Consider the following 17,332-nt stretch of genomic DNA (forward strand, 5'->3'; position numbering starts at 1 on the left):
ACTTTGTTAAAATCTTGTTTTGGGTAGAGGTGATTTGATCTAAGGGGTTAGATCAAATGGAATTGATATTCAACCCAACAACACTTTACTCAATGATCAATTGCTTGATCATACATAAGATTACAACATGGTAATCCTTGCCATAACATATGAACATCCATTTAATTGGAAATCAAGTAACAATAAATGGAGAAACCATTCTTTACTTATCTTTTCCATGTCTTAAAACTAATCCATGATCCTACCATGATAATCTCATGGTATTCATTCCACTTCAACATTGGAGTTATAACAAGAAGATCCACTCCAGAAATAGATATTCTTCTCCATTCTAAGTTATTACACATCAAACTTAGAGAGGTGAGAATTCTATAGTATTTATTAGAGAAGCAATAACAAACCTTGAGCTAAACCTTGGATATACAAACAAGTATTTAAATCATCATCTTTAGGAGAAACCCTAGGATGTTATTGAAGACATTTCCTAGAGAGAGAACCCATTTATGTTAACCATAGATTTTGGTGACCACATCATTATCTTTGGAGAATAACCTTAGGTTAGCATTGAAGTTCTTTCCAAATGAGAGAGTCCATTCATATCAATCCTAGCTATACCTAATTAAGAATAAAGGACAACCTGTGAACTAAAAGTATTAGGAGATTAACCATTACATCTTGGAGTGGTGAGACAACCTAGTATCACATGGAATAATAACATATCCATGAATTTAATTCAACCAAGATAGCCAAGTGGAGTTTAGACTAGATACCTATTGAGATATGGTAAGTACACCATAAACTCTAGGATAAACCATTCCTTAGTAAGAAAGCCCCAAGCTATGGTGTTACACTTAAGTAGTTAAGGAAACAATTGAATATGAGGGAGATAACTATCCATACACTTGATGATTATATCATCATTGATTAAGTAGAACCTTAACATAATATCTCAGACATTCTCCTGGGATATAAACTTTAGAGGCAACCATAGTAGTCCCATTCAAGAAGGTAAACTAGAAGTATTATACTCTAGATGATCAAGACAATGCTTGATCATGGAAGTGAGAAACCTATTTAATGAGAGATCCTTAGGAAGCCAAACCTTGATCATTATTAAATAAGTGATGATCATAAACCCTAAGAACTTGGGGTATGGAGAATAAACCCTAACAGGATAAGTAGATCTCATTCACCACATGAAATCATAGGGAGGTAACTAGTAAGTAACCTTAGGCTTTTATTCCAACTTGTGATTCAATTGGTGATCATAAGTAGAATTCTACTATATCTACATTCCACATATTCTTCATTTAAGAAACATAAGAAAACCTTAGAGTAAAACTTTATACTTTATATGGTGAGAAACCATATATCCATATGACCAAAGTTAACTATAAAAAGAACTATAACCAATGTAGTTACTTTAATGATAAATTGAGGATAATATTAGAAGTTAATTGGTAGAAGATAAAACCAATTCTCAAATCTTTAGTAATTAGGGAAGCACATAAAATAGGAAGCAAGTAACCATATTATCATGGTTAGGGGAGATTAAACCCTAACACATGCAATATGTTGTCATCTCATCTTTACAACCTAGAATTAAATCCCAACTTTAGTTTATGTATCACTATGGTGATCATAATATAAACCTAGACCATAATTGTGAATCAAACCCATGGTCATTAGGTGAACATCATTACAACCCTAGCATTGCACTCTCATGCTCAATTACTAAACACAAGGGATATCTAATGATAAGTTCTATAGTTAAAACCCACACATGGTGATCAACTATTTATCTTTGTAACCAAGATCAACCATGATGGAACAGTGCCTACCTTAGATACTTTCAAATTTAATAATAGTGTTAACTTTACAAGGGGGTTGTAATAGAAATCATAAAACCCCAATAGTTGATGCTCACATAAAATCATATGTGAACAACCAACTCCTCAAACAAGATAACAAGTCCTAATGGTAAACTCTAAAATACTTTGAGCTAGACTTACCAACTCTAATACTTCAAATAGATTGATCCACAAGAAAAACATAAAAATATAATGAGAATATAAAATCATGATCAATAAAAGTTTGCAATGTAGCTCACATGTATAAAATGTTTATCCCAAAAACAAAGCAGGAAAGGATTCATCCTTTAATAGTCCTACTGAAATTCAAAATTTGATACCTGCATGGTATCATATGATTTAAATTTGAAATTTAAAAGAAGAATTATAAAACAGAATTGAAAACAGAAAATAGAAAAAAGCAAAAAGAGGAAAAAATAGAGAGAAGCTCACCTGGCCACCGCAGCCCAGCACCAGAGCCCAGGAGCAGCCCAACACTTGGCCCAGACCATCACCAAACCGTAGCCCACGATACCCCTTCGCTAAATAAAACAACGGGAGGGGGTCGTCCTCATCCCCTCCGAGCACTGGAGGCCACCTCGACGCCGTGTTCTTCTTCTCTCCCTCGCTGGCATCCTCTCCTTACTCCAATTCGTGACGAGGCACCCTCCTGGCATCGTATAAAGCCCCACGACGAACCCTCGCCCCAGTTCTTTTCCCTCTGCTCCATAATTTCTCCCCAGACGGAAACCCTAACCACCGGTCGATTCTCACCGGCGACAAATGGAGCATTCCCAGGCCCCGCCGAGTACGCCATCGTCACCGCCATGGTCGACAAGCTCACCGTGCGCAAGGAATCGAGCCGTGGTGTCCCAGGGCGTCGCCGTTGAGCCGTCTTCCCCAACGCCGGGAACAACGAATTCCGGCGATGCCGACCATTTCTCGCCTCGCCGTCAAGCCCGGCGTGTTCCTGGTGAGCCCCTCAACCTCCTGGCAAGCTCGCCTTGCTCAATAGCCTCCTGTAGCATGCTCAACATCGCAGTTCCGTAACCGCCGCCGCGGTACCTCGCCGTCGAGCATGCTCCGGTGGTCATTAGCGGGCGGCGCGACCACCATTCGATGTCTTTTAGCTCACTGGATCGAATAGAAATAGTTTCGTGTCCGCGCGAGCCCGGGAACGGCGGCGCCGTCGCCGACATCCCGCCGGCAGAGAGCCTCCACGCCACCTCGTCGATTTTGACCTCGGTCAAAGCCAACGTGGCATGTGACCTGGTCAGGACCCCACCAGTCATAGACTGTGGGTGTGTTCTGCCCGGGTACATCTAATAGATTTCGTTTTAAATTTAAATCTCAAAATTCCAGAAACTTTGAAGTAATTTAGAAAATTCATATTAACTCAGAAAAATGAAAATGAGATATAAAAATGTTCCTAAAAATAAAATCTATCCAATAAAAACATAAAATGAAATTTTTATTTTTAATAAAAAATTCAATTATTTTATACTTGTTATTTAAACCTTTAATTCTAATTCTAAATTCAATTAAAATTCAATAATTAGTAAAAAATTCCAAAAGTAAATAAAAACCAGTAAATAAATAAAGAAAACATTTTAATTTTCTTTATTTATTATTTGTTAAATCTCTAATAGAGAGATTTAAACCCTAATTAATAATTACCTAATTATTAATTGTTTAAAAATAATAAAATGCCAAATTCAATATTATTTTTATTCCCAAGTTATTAATAACTTCAACTTTAAATTGAAGTTATTAATCATAGAACTACATGATATTTAGAAAACCCTAATTTCATATTGAATGAAGATTACAACATCATAATTTCATGTGAAACCCAAAACCCTAATTCAATTAGAAACCCTAGCTCCATTATTACATGTGAACCCTAATTTACTTCTAACCTAAAACCAAGATTCGAACAGGTGATCATGGTACTTTATTTCAAATCATAGAGCCATCATTAGCAACTAAAAGACATACCTTGATCACATAAAATGTAGTAACCATCATTACTAAATTAGTACCCCATGTGTTCATCTTCATCAAACCTAGATAATCAAAGTAGGGTCAACCAAGTGTAAACCCTAGATCCTATTACCAAAGCTATCATCCTTATTCATTCATATTTAGCATCACACCCTTGTGATGAACCCTAATAGCAACTATACCTACAATTTTACATTACAGAACCCTGTTCCACTAAACCCTACTAATGTTGGATACTTATACACCATCCTACTTAGGAGCCAATTATTCATTACTTAACAAAACCAATAGTAAAACCCAAACTACCTCAACCCTAATTGCTATACTTCTTATTACTTAAGAAGTATGTTCTTCAAAAGTTATTCTTTTGAAGAAAATAAGGAATCATCACCAACCCTGCTTATAAGAACCTATCAACCCTAGCTAGCAATCACCAGCCAGATGAATCAACCTTGATAGCAACCATGTATAAATACTTTCTTAGGATGCCTAGGCTTAACCCAGCCTTACCAGCCTTAGGTATTGATGAATCCAACAATGTTGTGATCCATCTACCACTTACTCCAGAAACCAATTAAAACCATAGACAACCATAGAACTCCACAGCCTTATTATCATACTTGTTCTTCATTAAAGAACATGTTCTTCAAAAGTTATTCTTTTGAAGTATATGATAAGCAATCATTAACCATGCCATATAGTACTAAAACGGACCACTGTTCTTTACTTGTTAACATTATGCCAATAATCATTCTCCTTGTGCTCAATTGATTATTATGCCTTATTATCTACCTGTTTATAATACCAAGTAATCACACCTGAATAAGAACCTTGTATGTGCATCACTCTAAAAGTACAACACACCCTAAACCAATCATTACCACTCACTAATCCTAAATCATCGGGGTTAGGACACGCTTAGAACGATTGCATCTCATACTTATGCATTATTGCATCCTTGCCAATCTTTTAAACATTGTCCTTACCGGACGATGATGCTATTTCAGAATTTGGAGTTATTGCGTATCGAAGACCGTGTCTGCATAATCTTGCAGTCAAGAAAGGCAAGTTCATCGCTTGCTCATGTCATTTGAGTATTTTTACCAAATTATTTGCAAAGTACTATATTTATCACTATTGCATGAAAAACAAAAACACTATTTTCATAACTATGAATATGACTATGTGGTGGGCAATGGAACCATGGATTGTGTTGATATGGTGGAGGTTCCATTGCAAGGGTTTATATCCATCTAGGATTAAACAACAAATGTCGCCAGTGATTCTTGTGCCGTAATACCCGTGTTAACCATAAGATCTGGAGTGGGACGGAATAGTCAAAAGTGTTTCCACCTCTCGTTCATCAACGGATGCGCTTACCGTAGCAGTTGTGTCTGGCGGAACAACCGGAGGGTGGGGAGCCCATTCTAATTCCCCACGGTAAAGCATTGCTTGCCGTAGCAGTTGTGTCTTGCGGAACAACCGGAGGGTGGGGATCCCATTCTAATTCCCCACGGTAATGCGGTCTATGATGGGTTGCAGCCACCGGCGTAGGAGTGTATGGTAGAGCCCAGCACTGTTGTCGTGGTCGGGGTCTACCCTGAAATTACGGGAATAATGGGACCGACGTGGACCCAGGGTCGGCGCATGCAACAAAGGGTGGGTGTTCGAGGTAGCGGAGGAACATGATTGGCTAGACCTTATACCGGGCCTCACACCAAAGGAAGTGTGGACGAGCCTGCAACTCGGTTGGCACCAAGGTTAAGATCTCTTATGGGTAAAGCAACACACCTCTGCAGAGTGTAAAGAACCGTGACCTGTCACTCCCTGTTCCGGGATATGGAACTGCGAACGCGGCCGGAAAGGAGCTCCATGAAGTTCTAGTAAACCGGTGAAGGCTGACGGACATAGTTCTTCTGAATAAAAGCAACCTTTGAAGAAATGATTATGAAAACCTGCATTGGTATTAGACTTTCTGGTCTAATGCTGTAGCTAGTGCATTGAACACCTCTTTCCTATAATGAACTTGTTGAGTACGCTCGTACTCATCCCACTCTTAAATCCCCTGCTTAGATATGGAGGCATCGATGGAGGATCTACAGTGCAACTCGAATGCCGAGGAGACAACAACTACTTCAAGGGACAGGACCCTGTCAGAGGAGTCAGATACCACACCCAACAAGGAGAAAACCTAGTTTAGCCATAGGAGTGAACCAGCTTCCTAAACCTAGCTCCTAATTAGCTAGAATCTATTCTTAGCCTCTGTAGCTAGTTAAATACTCTACAAATAGAGTTAGTGATAAGATTAGACTACGAGTCGTTCTTCTGGAGTTATTTGTATTTTTACCTCATTGTAAACTAGGAGGCTATGCTGATCTTATGTAACAGAGTCGGTGTTGTAATTCTATAGACATACCTTGGACCCGCATATGTTTCTGTTGTACCACTCTGAGCGATATAATACAAGTGGAACGGTGTTTCATTGGTGTTATATCAGACTTGCATACTACACCATGCAGTGGTATGCCGGGTCACCACAGTACAGAGGTACTCAGCAAGTTCTAAAAGAATAAAAAGGTGTTTGATGCACTAGCTACGACCATTGATCAGGAAATCGCAGGTCAATGCATGTTTTTGAAATCATTTCTTCAAAAGGTTGCTTTTATTATGAAAACTATGCCCGTCAGTCTTCACAGGTTGACTAGAACTTCATGGAGTTCCTTTCTGCCGCTGTTCAGTTCCCTTCCCGGAACAAGGAGTGACAGCCACAATTTGATACACTCTGCAGAGGTGCGTTACTTTTCCCACAAGAGATCTCACCCTTTTTGCCATCCGTAGGGACTTGCCCCCGTTCACACTTCCTTTGGTGTGAGGCTAGGTATAAAGATCCAAGCCCACACCGCCTTCTCCGCGACTGCAAACCCACCCTTTTGTCCACCCGGACACCTCCAGTAGACTTCCCCCGATAATACGGCTTTACTCATGGTGTACTTTGGACAATCCTTCATAGATCGTAGAGCCATCATCACTAATGGATGGGGATTTAAAAGGCTATCCCAACCTACGGCAGTGCCTCCAAGACTTCGCCGGCTCTACCAATCCGTTGGCGTGCGAAGGGAAAAGATACGATCGGGCTTCCCCGCAGCCATTATAGATCTCATGGTCAACGCGATTTGTACGGCGCTAGAATCACTGGACGGCATTGGTAATTTAATCCTAGGGTGATATAACCCATTGCAATGGAACCTCCACCATATCAACACATACCATGGTTCCATTGCCAGCCATATAGTCATATTCATAGTTGTAAAGTAACATTTCATTTGCGATGCAGGAATGATAAGTATATAGATTTGCATTAAAGTAGTATAAAATACTCAAGTTGACATGAGCAAGGGTGAACTTGCCTGTGGACTGCGAGATAGTGCGCTTCAATGCGCTTGATGGAACCTGGACCTCGGGTTCAGAAGAAGCATCATTGTCCGGTAAGGACAATGTTATAAAATCCAAATAATGCAATCATGGATGTATTATTTTATGTTGAATCCCTTTACCCCGTTGAGTTATTACAATTTAGGGTTGTATTTAAGATTTATGTCTTTGACAGTAATTTACAATTGATTTAAAAGTATAAACCATTTTACTTTACACAAAGTACAACAATTCAAAGTAAAACTATTTACTTGGCGATTTCTTTAATCATTCCAAAAATAGTTGAAAATTATAGAGTTACCTCTATAGTTTCTGGAAATAAAAGGAATATAGTATTTTTCTGGGATAAATACCCTTTTTAAAAGAAATGACTTGGAATAGTAGAATCTCATTTTGAAATGTTTGAAAATAAGTATTTGAACTTATTTGAGATTTTTCCTTGAATTTTAAATACAAGGAAATAATAATTTTAAATTCCAAGTTATTATTTAAATTCTGAAAATTCATAATTTTGAATTTGTTGCATAAATTCCATTTCATATTTTATTCTTGTTAAGATTTATTTTTCATTCATAAATCCAATTTTTATTGGATTTTTAGAGTTGTCTTTGATTTATTAAAATTTGGTAAAGTTTTGATCTTTTATTAAATGTAAAAAGACCAAAATACCCCCTGGACCCATATTGGGCCTAGCCCAATAACTTAAACCCAGGGACGGCCCAATAAGGCTGGTCCCCTTTTGGGTTCGGTGGCGCCGAAGCGGCCCACCTCACTCTCCTCACTCGGCCCTCTCACTCGCTCGCCTAACCCTAACCTCTGGCGACTCCCGTGGCGATGGCGTCGCCGCCATGGCCGCCGCCTCGCTCCGGCCATCGCCGAGCTCCTCCGCCGTAGCCACCTACCGATCCTGAACCGCCGCGAGCAGATCTATCAATCTGTCCACGCAGTTTTCCCCTTCTCATCCTCTCCTGGCGAATCGCCTCCGATCTGGATCTCGTGGAGAATCGCCTCGATGAACTCCGGCGAGATCTCGTCCTCCCGACGATGGGTACGTGCCTGGGGTTGACCTGGCGCGGGTGCTGCTTGCAGTACTCGTGCCGTCGCCTCAGGTGCTGCTACGGTGGTGCTGGTTCGTGTCTGGTTCGTGTCTGGTTCGCCGGCGTAACGTCGGCGCCTACCCTGGATTTGCAGCTGTTAGGGCCGCGCGAGCACTGCCTCGCCATGCCCTAGCCTCTGCTTCCAGGCGCAAGTAAGTGTTGCATCTCCTCTTCTCTTCTGGGCGCCTCCCCTCGTTACTGTTCTTCTTCCTCCTCATGCTCTGCTGCTCTCTGGTGATCCTGTGATCACACAGAGCCATGCTATTCCTATGTAATTTGCCTGCGCTTCTGTTAATTGCAAGCTCATGGCACAATTACCATTTACTGGTACTGGCACATGCTGCTTTGCTTGCTGTTCATGCTGTGCTTGCTTCTCTGCTGCTCCTAGCATGCTCTACACTTGCCATGCTCTACTGTGCTTGCTCAACAGCTATCTATGTCATGTTATGACTTGCTTGTGCTTACTGGTCTATCATGCTTGCTTATCTAGGTGTACTTGTGTTGCATCTGTGACACTTGTGTGTGTGCCAGTGGTGCCTGTGATATGCTTCAGTGCTACCTCTGCAAGCCAATGATCCATTGGATCATTCCTTGCTTGTTGGCTAACTTCCCTGTGTAGCTTGGCTTGCTATAATTGACCCATTTGATCAATTGATTGTCAGTGATTGCTTACTGGCTAATACTATGGCTATATGAGTTAATTTTCTAGTGATGCTGATGCTCAAGCATCACTGTGCTGTTGCTTACTTGTGCTGTTTCTTATCTTAGCTATCTAGACTTGTTCTAGTGGCTATAGATTAACTGTGTTGCGTAACAGTGTGCCACTGTTAGTGCTTGGCATGGATCTGTGATAAATTCATGCTTGTATCAATTAGATTATGATGAACTGCTTATGCAGTGATGATTAAGTTACTTGCTTGCAAATGATTTGACTGTTCATGATTATCTAGCAAGCAAATAGAATCTGAATCCATTTCTGGATAATGATGTGATATATTTGGCTTTCTCTTATTTGGTGCTAAGTGTGATGTGACCAGGGCCGAGCCGGCAAAATTCGGGGCCCTGTGCGAAACTCAAAATAGGGCCCCTATCTTATAAAAAAATTAAACTATTTAACAAATATAATGTATATGTCTTAATATCTTATATGAAAATTGGATATATATTCAGAATAATATCTATTCAACTTCAGGTTGCATAATGTTTATTTGAAAACTCATCATTCTTTTAGGGTTCTTTAGAGTAAAATCTTTAATGATATCCTCGTAATCAGCCTTGTCCAACACATCACTCTCAAGTGATGTTGTCGTTAAATCATTGGGTCTTCAATGATGTCATCTTAATCAATATCATCTTCCTCTACCTCAGTATTATTTTCTATCTCTGCCTAGCCATCTACACCATCATTTCAAGGAATAAAATCCAGTGCGAAGTGTAGCACGACCAAGTGACTAATTGTTGGAAGACACTTTGTTTCTTTTTATAATAAACTTCTCCATGGCCTATTTTTGCGATTGAGTTAGAGCACCAGAATCGCGCCCCATTTCTCTTGCGCTTTTTGGCACCGGAATCGCGCCCCATTGGTTCTAAAACACTACATACAAGAATTAAAATAATAAATTAAAAGATCATCCATATATCACAACGTTGTTGATCGGCGATCATTATAGAATGCGGAAAATGAGAAAATTTGAATTACCTCGTCTAGTCGTCGGACATATGTACGGCTTAGGCTGTTCGTCAGTGTCGTCGCGGCGTCGCTGGGGTCAAGGAGACGTCGCTCGCTCGTCGCTGGCTTCATAGATGAATCACTGCCTAGATGGATCGATCAAAACAGGTGAGGGCTGAGGAGGCGAACAGGCGAACCTCCGTGTCACTCCGTGAGGCGAGGTCGCGAGGACGGTTCGATTCCTGGTATTCATGAAGAGTATGTGGCTGCGCGACTGTGCGTCCAGGCTCCAGCTAGCGTTCCAACTTTCAATACGGCAAGGCCCAGGTAAGTTTCATTCTTATTCATATTTTTTCTATATATAAATATGTATAGGCGTATAGAGAAATCTGGGGCCCCTAAAATCTTGGGGCCCTGTGCAGCTCGCACCTATGGCACATGTGGCCGCCCGGGCCTGGATGTGACCTCAGTAGCCTTGCTACTGACTGGTTGCTCACATAGTTGGTTGGATCTTGTTGGCTACTCATCTTTGCTTGCATATTTGGGGATCATAATAAATATGAATGCCAATATGCTTGCCTGTGAAGAAATCTAGGGTTTCTGATGGTTGTATACTTAGGGTTTACTGTGTAGTCTTAGCTGCTAATCTTTGCCATCTACTGGTGCTATCTATGCATCAATTCTGGCTAGTGTGTGCATCTGTGCATATGTGCTAGTTTCTGTGTATAAGATCTGTACCTAGATGCCTTTTATTTTAGTGGCTTTTGACTGGCAGTAATCCTTGGTGAAAACCAAGTGATGATCTACCCATATGAGCATCTGCTCATCCCATGTTTATTTCATGCATATGATGGATCAGATCCATTGGATCTTTTCCAGGTATTTGGTATACCTTGTTCCAGCTCCTAGAAAGAAATGTTTTGTTGATGCAGACTTGGGTTTGTGTCACAGCCCTTCACCTCCAGGTCTTGGATGATCTTCTCAGGTCACCATGATTTCTGGTGGTTGAGTGGGTGTGCGTGTTGGTTCTGTTCTTGCTCAAGAACTGGATGAACTGAGCTTGTTCTTGCTTCCCCTTACCTGGTGAATCCTTATCTGGTCGACTGGTGTCTATTTCTAGGGTGTGTGTTCCTTTTATATGAACCCTGCTTCTATCCTTGCATTGACACACAAGCCTGGCTTGCTTGGTGACTAATCTGATGCATGGCCTTGCTGTTGCTGCCCAGCACACTTGAGCTGTGTGCCCTCATATGCTGAAACTTGAGCCCCTGGTGGTGCTCAGGTTTGGTCTGCTGCTGCCCTTATCTTGTGTTGTCCATGGTTTTGGACAAGCACAAGTGTGCATGACACTTGGTTCTGTCCAAACTGAATTATTTAACTAACACTAACATTCTGGCTAGTGTTGGTGTTTTACTTTGCAGGTTTTTGAAGATGGACATGGTCAGAAGATATTCTCCAAGTCATTTAGTCTAGGTTTCAGTTTAGGAGCAATATTGTAATCTTTATTTTAATTTCTGTTTATTATTCATCAATTCTTGTACCAAGAATATTGTAAAGACAATGTAATCTGTGTTGTGATATCAATAAAGCCCAAGTTTTTGTTTATGAGCTTTTGATTTATGTTATATTTATATTCTGGAATGAACATCGTATTTATGATTCACTTTGAAATTCAAAGTTGTTTGAATTCATAAATTGTGTTTAAATTATGAATTCCATTTTATATTGTTCAATGCTTATTGTTAAATGTATTAACACTTGTCAAATGAAATCAATTCCCCAAATCAACAAGATACAAAAGAGATCATGTCGAAATTTCCCTAACTCAAGTTGCCTAACCCTAAGTGCAAAATGAGAGAGAACCTCGATCCCTCTTAGGTTTAGTTGCAATAAAGCGCGAAAATTTCCCCCGTTTTACGATGAAATGCACATCCCATTTCTAAATCTACCCTTCGTTGTTCCTATGTTCTGGGTTATTACAGCCTCTCCCCCTTAACAGAAACTTCGTCCCGAAGTTAAGATTGGTACCTGAACATCTCGGGGTAAGACTTCCTTAATTCTTCTTCCGTCTCCCAAGTTGCTTCTCGCTCAGGATGATGTTGCCATTGCACTTTACAGTATTTGATTGCCCTGTTTCTTAACTTCTTCCACTGTACTTCTAAGATCTTTTCCGGTCTTTCCACATAAGTTAGGTCAGATTGCAATTCTATTTCTTCATATGTGATGGGATCATCCGGTGCCTTCAAACACTTTCTGAGTTGTGATACATGAAATACATTATGAACTTGACTTAGTTGTGCTGGTAACTCCAACTCAAAAGCTGTTCCTCGATTCTGACTGATTATCTTAAATGGTCCGATATATCGAGGACTTAACTTTCCTTTCACTCTGAACCTCTTAAGTCCTTTCATTGGGCTAACCTTCAGATAAACCATGTCTCCCACTTTCGGTTCCCAATCTCTTCTTTTTAAGTCGGCGTAACTCTTCTGACGACTCTGAGCTATTTTGAGTCTATCCCGAATCACCTCGATGACTTCTTGTCTCTCCTTGATGTAGTCCGGTGTAAACTCCTTGTTTTCTCCGGTTTCAAACCAACAAATTGGTGATCTACACTTCCTTCCGTACAATGCTTCGTACGGTGCCATCTGGATGCTACTCTGATAACTATTGTTATATGAGAACTCTGCTAAAGGTAAATGATCCTCCCATGAGCCTCCAAAGTTCAGAGCACAAGCTCTAAGCATGTCCTCAAGTATCTGATTGGTTCTTTCGGTTTGTCCTCCGGTTTGTGGATGGTATGCGGTACTGAAATCCAACTTGGATCCCAAAGATTCTTGTAGTTGTTTCCAGAATGCTGATGTAAAAATTGAACCTCTATCTGAGACTATCTTCTTTGGTACTCCATGCTTACTCACAATTTCCTTCACATATATATCCACAAGCTTTTCTGCAGTATCCTTTGTGTTTACGGCTATGAAATGAGCACTCTTGGTAAGTCTATCCACTATTACCCATATCATATCCTTCTTCTTACTAGTCATTGGTAAACCTGTAACAAAATCCATTCCTATTTCATCCCATTTCCATTCTGGTATCTCTAGTGGTTTGAGTAATCCCGCAGGACTCTGATGCTCTGCCTTCACTCGTTGACATGTATGACATTCCGAGACATATTGTGCTATTTCTCTTTTCATGTTGTTCCACCAGAACATCTCCTTCAAATCCATATACATCTTAGTACTTCCCGGATGTATGGAATAAGGGGTTTCATGTGCTTCTTTTAATATGATTGACTTCACTTCTGGATCATCTGGTACACAGATCCTTTTCTGGAAGTATAATGAATCAAAATCCCCTAGATGGAATTCCGATGGTCGTCCTTCGCCAATCCTCTTGATTTCCTCTTGGATGAACAAATCATCCGCTTGCTTTCGGATAATCTCATATTTCAAGTCTGAGTACATCTCATCCATAATCCTCATGGTTGCTATACTTCCTTTAACGTCACCTTGAATAAACAAAATCTGAGCATCTTCTAACTCTTTCCGAAGTTCCTTTGGAATCTCCCATTCTGTAGGTTGATTCTCCGTACTCTTCCTACTTAGGGCATCTGCTACTACATTAGCCTTGCCTGGTGTATAGTTGATCTTAAGATCGTAATCCTTAATCAACTCTAACCATCTCTTCTGTCTCATGTTTAATTCTTTCTGAGTGAAGAAGTATTTCAAACTTTTGTGGTCGGTGTATAACTCACACTTGGATCCATATAGAAATTGTCTCCAACTCTTCAAAGCATACACAACTGCCGCTAACTCGAGATCATGTACTGGGTAGTTGTGTTCATGTGGTTTCAACTGTCTTGATCCATAAGCTATTACCTTCCGATCTTGCATAAGAACACATCCAAGTCCATTCTTGGAAGCATCACAATACACCGTGTAATCCTTTCCAGGTTCAGGAACTGCTAACACCGGTGCTGTGGTTAACTTATCTTTGAGTGTTTGGAAGCTGGCTTCACACTCATCCGTCCACACAAATGGAGTATTTTTCTTGAGTAACTTGGTCATTGGTCCTGCAATCTTCGAAAATCCCTCTATGAATCTCCAATAATAGCCTGCCATACCAAGAAATCCTCGTATCTCCTTAGCATTTTTAGGTGATTTCCATTCCAATACGGACTGAACCTTGCTTGGATTCACCGCTATGCCTTCTTTGGTTATAACATGTCCAAGAAATTCAACACTATCTAACCAAAATTTGCACTTGCTAAACTTCGCATATAGCTGATGTTCCCTCAAAGTTTGCAGAACTATCTTCAAATGCTTGGCATGTTCTTCTTTATCTTTGGAATAGATTAGAATATCATCTATGAACACTATCACAAACTTGTCCAAGTACTTCATGAATATCTTGTTCATCAAATTCATGAAAATTGCTGGTGCATTTGTTAGTCCAAATGGTACAACCAAGTATTCATGGTGTCCATACCTTGATACAAACGCTGTTTTTGGTACATCCTCCTTCTTGATCTTGATTTGATGGTATCCTGACCTTAAATCTATCTTTGAGAAGACTCCTGCTCCTTGAACTTGATCAAAAAGGTCTTGAATTCTAGGTAAAGGATACTTGTTCTTGATAGTTACATTGTTCAAATTTCTGTAATCTCCACACATTCTCTTTCCTCCATCTCTTTTATCCACAAAAATAACTGGTGTACCCCATGGTGACACACTTTCTTGAATAAATCCCTTCTGTTTCAGTTCATCTATCTGAGCTTTCAGTTCCACTAGCTCCTTTGGCCCCATCTTATATGGTGGTTGTGCTATTGGTGGTGTGCCTGGAATCAGATCGATTGTGAATTCTATCTCTCTATCGGGTGGCATTCCCGGTAGTTCCTTAGGAAATACATCCTTAAACTCATTCACTACAGGAATATCTTCAATTCTCACTTCCTTCAGGCTATTTAGTTCCAATCCGATCTCCAACTCACTGTACTTGTCTCCCTGGAACACTATTCGACCTCCGATGGAGTTGCGAAGTGATACTGTTTTGTCTCCACAGTTAATCACCGCTCCATTTTCTGTCAACCAATCCATCCCTAAGATGACTGATATGTCCTTCATGGGTATGATGAATAGGTCCGCGAAATACACACAGTCACATATGGTTAGGACTTGTGCTTCTTTCACGTGGGTTACTAAGATCGTTCCCCCCGCGGATAGAAGAGTTATAGGGGTTTCTAACTTAGAACATCTAAGCCTGAATTTTTCCACAAACTCCAATGCAAGAAATGATGTGGTTGCTCCAGTATCAAATAATACTTTGCCAGGATGAGTAAGAATGCTTAGCGTACCTAAGACTGTTTGATCCGACTCTTCCGCTTGTTCCAAAGATGTGCAATTCAGCTTTCCATAAGGCTTTCCCCTCTTATTGTTGTTGTTGTTGTTGTTGCGGTTGTTGTTGTTGTTGTTTCCACCTCATCCTCCAGAGCTCTGTCCGCTCCAAGATGACTTGTTTGGACACTCCGGCTTGATATGTCCTTCCTTCCCACAACCATAGCAGATGATTCTGGGTTTCTGACAATCCTTCTGTAAATGACCCTTTAGGCCACAATTGTTGCAGATGATTTGGTTGATTGGGTTCTGACTCTGACCTCCCCGGTTGTATTGGTTACCAGTAGTAGGTCTGTATCGGGGTTTGAAACTCCGATCAGGTGTTGGTTTACTGATTGGGTACTTCCTTGGCTCTATACGAGCCCTCTTCCTCCTGTCCTCTTGGACTTGCCGGTAATCATCCTCGAAAGTGATTGCCGAGTCAATCAGTTCCTGGAATTCAGCAGTCCTTGCCAACCTTAGTTGCATCTTCATGAATGGATTCATGCCTTTCATGAACCGCTTCTTCCGCTTCTCCTCTGTATCTACATCCTCAGGTGCATACCTGGATAACCTATTGAAATCCCGAACATACTGCATGATTGGTGCAGTATTCTGTCTCAGTTCTTCAAATTCCCTCTTCTTCAGCTCCACCACGCTGTCCGGAACATGAGCATCCCGAAACTTCTTCTTGAACTCCTCCCAGGTGAATACCTTATCTGGAGGGTGTACTGCTACAAGGTTCTCCCACCATGACGTTGCTGGTCCTGACAACAGATAAGTGGTATATCTAATCTTCTCCTCATCGTTGCAACCAACGGTCTTCAACTTCCGTTCCGTATCCATAAGCCAATCTTCAGCGTCCATTGGTTCTGGAGCTGATGTAAATGGTAGTGGTCTTGCATTTTGGAAGTCCGATAGTGTTACTCCCTTGCCTTCATTACCCCTATCATTAATGACATGGGTAAAGAAATCCTGCATGTTCTTGCTCTGGCTTTCCTGGTAACGCCTCCTATCTTCCTCCATTGACCTCATATACTGTTGGAAGTCTGGGTGCAACATTGGGTGTGGTGGTGGTGGTGCGTTCTCTGCTCTAGCTGCTGCATCTGCCTCCTCTTTCTCTCTGGCTTCCCGCTCTCTGCGAGCCTCTTCGGTTTCTACTAACGCCATTTCCCCCTAGTCCTGTAACAAAGAGCGATTACTCATAATTACACCATGCAAATGCTTTCTGAGCTCAACTCCATGCCCAGAACTAGTCACACAATGAAATCAAGAAGCAAATACAAAACAAACATTTATTATGTATATACTTTGTATAATACATAACACACTCACAAACTTATATTACATGTGGTACATATAAACCACTTATTTGGCTCAAAGCCCAAGCCAACGGAAATTTAAAATACGTTCTATTACAATACCACCTAAATTACTTTATTCTTCCTCGGAGCTCTACTCCTCATCATCATAGCTCGCCTCCGCGTACATCCCTGGGGTCCATCCGGTACAACGGTCTGTCCTCCGAAGACCGTCCGGAATGAAGGTTCTTCCCGTAGGTATGTAGTCTGAATCGGACGAAGTGCCGAGACAGAGATCTGTCATGCCAAAGTAACTAGATAAAGACTCATACATATCCCCAGTGGAATACAGCTCCTCTTCTCCAGTCATCCATGGAGGATTCCTATTCACTTGACCCCTCATCTTCTTCTTCTTCTTTTTCTTTGTTCCAGAACTCTCACCTACGACGTACTGGGATGTTTTGGGTAATCCCATCTCCAAATCTAAAGAAATGGAGTTGGTGTCTTTCTCTTTCTGCTCAAAGCTTTGGTTAATATTCTGGTTAACCGCATCACTCTCATCTCCTGTATCACATGGAATTGGCTCCTCCTTATCACCGAAAGGTTC

Source organism: Lolium perenne, chromosome 6, assembly GCF_019359855.2.
Source record: "Lolium perenne isolate Kyuss_39 chromosome 6, Kyuss_2.0, whole genome shotgun sequence".
Taxonomy (NCBI): domain Eukaryota; kingdom Viridiplantae; phylum Streptophyta; class Magnoliopsida; order Poales; family Poaceae; genus Lolium; species Lolium perenne.